Source organism: Acyrthosiphon pisum, chromosome A2 (genome assembly GCF_005508785.2).
Source record: "Acyrthosiphon pisum isolate AL4f chromosome A2, pea_aphid_22Mar2018_4r6ur, whole genome shotgun sequence".
In the NCBI taxonomy this organism is placed as follows: domain Eukaryota; kingdom Metazoa; phylum Arthropoda; class Insecta; order Hemiptera; family Aphididae; genus Acyrthosiphon; species Acyrthosiphon pisum.
In genome coordinates, this window is record NC_042495.1 from 23,712,637 (window position 1) to 23,716,020 (window position 3,384).

The following is a 3,384-nucleotide window of genomic DNA, read 5'->3' on the forward strand; positions in this document are numbered from 1 at the left end:
AATAAGAATAAAATATATAATGCTAACTTCCAGTGTTGCACGTACTTAGTGGCGTACACAGCTATTTGCAATGGTGGGGGGGGGGGGTTGCTTACATTAATAAATTATATGCATAATATATACATTTTACATCAATACATCAAAATATTGGGTTGCTTAATAAAGTGTTATTCTTAGCATTATAAACGCAGGCGCGGGACTTCCTATACTCTTCTTCGTCAAAAAATATTAATTTATTCTTATCATTTTTAATATTTTTGAAAATTTAACAGTGAGTACTGAGTACAATTATTATAAAACGTACAACGTATCAAGAATTTGAACATCAAATGATATACCATTATTAATTTCCAAATCCAAGAGCTTGAAAATTTAAAATTATAGATATAACGATAGCTATAATATAGCTATGCATATATCGAATAATACACAGATATATAAATATTCATCGATTTCATCCGATATTCATTAATAATATCGTTGGAGACGGTATTATCACCATACATTTTTAATCGAAACTCGATGGTGACGGTCACATTGCTATTCGTTTACCTTTAATTCTTTATTTTATTTTAATTTAAGTCTTTTTTAAAAATATATTATAAAAATAAATATAACATTATTTTAAAATTGTATTATTATTTTTTATATAGGTACTAGATGATCCCACGAATTTCGTTGACCGTAAAAAATGACAAATCTTCAAAAATTTGTGATTGTTCTACTCCAGTAATTGCAACTCTGGTAGGCAATTCAACTACGTGGATTGCGGATATGCCGATGAGCGGTTATAAATGCCTTACCTAACCATGGTAGAAGATTTGCGAAAATTAAATTTCATGCATTCTTGTACCTGATCTACCCTATTAACCAATAGCAACCAACTAATCATTTCTCTAATAAACATTTATAAACAAAAATGTCCATCGTAAAACTTAAAATCTCTGTTTGAGCAACATTTCGGGTTGGACCTACCGGGTTCAATTGTGTTTAATCTTAGGCATAAAAATAATAAATTTTATGAATTTCTAACTGCTTAATAATTTAAAACACTTAAAAGATTTCTTCTAGCTATAAATAGCTCGAAAAAAGTCAAAATTGTTTGAAAATATTATCATGTACCAATTGACAGTAGTAATTTTGATGAAAATTGCAAGTGTCTATGGTTATTAGTACTTGAATTAGGTCCAACAAAATATTAACAATTGATCAATGAAAATTCGTGAATTTACCAATGAAAATCTAATATTGTCAAAATTTTAATTCAAACACTCATAAAAAAATAATGTTACTTTCCGGTAAACTTGTTCTTTGATTAAGATAGGAACATTTATGGGGAATCTTTTATCATTTTTCTAATGTTACCAATGAAAGGAAAATGTTAAAATAAATTCATCAAATCACGAAAATTGGCAAAATTATTTCGAATTTAAAATTCATAAAAATGTTTCTATTTATACCTAAGATTTGAAAATTTCCTACAAGATTTCCCTCAAGTTTTTCGACGTTCAAAAAAAAAAAAAAATTTACCAGAAATATTCCATTTTTTTGAGTGTTTGATGTTAGATATTGCATATAGCCGTAACCTTATAAATTCTCAATTTAAATTAACATAACTTTTAACTTGAGTTTATTTATTTAACTAGTTTCAGCCCAGGTTTGTCAAATATGCTTAGTATACAGGCTGACGGGCTATTACAGTCTTCCGCGGCGGCTTATACGGCGCACAGTGCCATCTCTTGAGCGCTGTATATTTTTAATTTTACCAGAGTGGCATATAACCAACCTATAACTCGTTTTACCGTTACGTGATATTCAAATATTTGTAAAACCAACACTAATCAATGTACGGAATTATGTTTTACCACAGTGATTAATAAGACCAACTGTAACACGAACCTTACCACTATAACTAATGAATGTGTACTTACTGTAACTAGCGAGTTTTGATCCCTTCTTATTAGTTTCTTGATATACACCTAATTATAAATATATAATTATATTATTTAAATTATTGTAAATATACCCGACTTCAGCCCATTGCAAGGAATTCATATAATCCACCAAGCATACTTCACACCTTATATTATAATAAGGCTATGTGTCTACTACTATTTATTTTGGAAAGTAAACCATGTTGGCAAAAGAAATAAGGAAAAATATGGTAACATTCAGCATAAATATAAATCAAAAAATTATTTTTAATGATTGGCACGTTTCATAATTCAAAAAGTTGTTCTTTTTTTTTAATCAAAACTTAACGTAAAAAAAACAAAATGTAAAAAGTTCCTGTGGATATGAACCAAAAAGATCTTCTGATAGAGAACCTTGTGGTTGTTATATAATTTTCACTTAGTTAAAACATCTTCGTTCTAAATTAAATATAATATGTTTTAGGTGGACAGTGTTAGTACCTATAGGCTATATTATAATTAATAAGATTATTAGTTATAAATAATGCATGACATACTGTTAAAAATAAAAACTAATTAAATGCCATACTAATTAAAAAAATAGTTTTATTTTCAAAGATAAAAATTTAATTCATACCTCCACCAACATGAGTAACTGCTTCTATAACTAAGAATGCGTCTGTAATGATAAGATGTTTAAAATAACAACGAATATTTATAATATTTTTACAACTATCAACTGGTTTTGGTATTATAAATATAGTTAGGTATGGTATTAGGTTTAGACATTAAACAACTATCAAATTAAATTAGTGTAAAAGTTGAATTAGTAATAGGTAAATTTTAATATATTATACCTACGTAAAGACGTACAGTAATTATATTTACATATAGGTATTCAGTTACAAATATTTATTTAGATAAGATTATTTTACCAAACAATATATGTATGATTTAACCGTGCGTAATACCGTATATTCAAATTGTTTACATATACTACTTTTAGTTAGGTAGCGTTTTATTTTTTAATTGTATTACGTACAAACTAAACGAATTATTGAATTCAGGGATTGACTTGAACCCGTGCATTTAAGTAATTTTTAGCTTTGTAAAAATTATCAATGGAGGGCATTAACTTGTTAAATAAAATTAAGTTAAGTTAATTTTCAAATCAACTAATGAACATAACTGGTTTAATAAAATTGACACCTGAAACAATTTAGCTTATCTCGGTTGAAAATTTAAAAATAATCTGTCAAGTTAAACAATTTTTGAAATTTTTTGTTTTTATGGCTTTATAAGGTATAAATATTAATATAAAAATAAAAATAATCGAGTCCAATAATTATTCAAACATTCTTGTTACTTTTCTTGATAAAATATTTTTGTTATTTGATATATTCTAGTAGATTAGATAGTCATAATGTTATATGACCTTAAATTAATATTTGTTAAATTATGAATTGAGGTG

General features: G+C 26.5%; 1 long non-coding RNA gene across 1 annotated transcript in view; it reads right to left on the bottom strand.

The window, feature by feature from the left end:
- The window catches only part of LOC115034024, a 4,384-nt gene extending 1,339 nt beyond the window's left edge, over positions 1 to 3,045 (bottom strand). Inside the window, exons 1-2 of the long non-coding RNA XR_003839377.1 lie at positions 2,551 to 3,045; positions 1,932 to 1,979 (exon numbers count right to left, since the gene is read on the bottom strand). This is a non-coding gene — a long non-coding RNA (uncharacterized LOC115034024). The remainder of the gene's footprint in view (positions 1 to 1,931; positions 1,980 to 2,550) is intronic.
- Between the last annotated feature and the right edge of the window lie 339 nt (positions 3,046 to 3,384).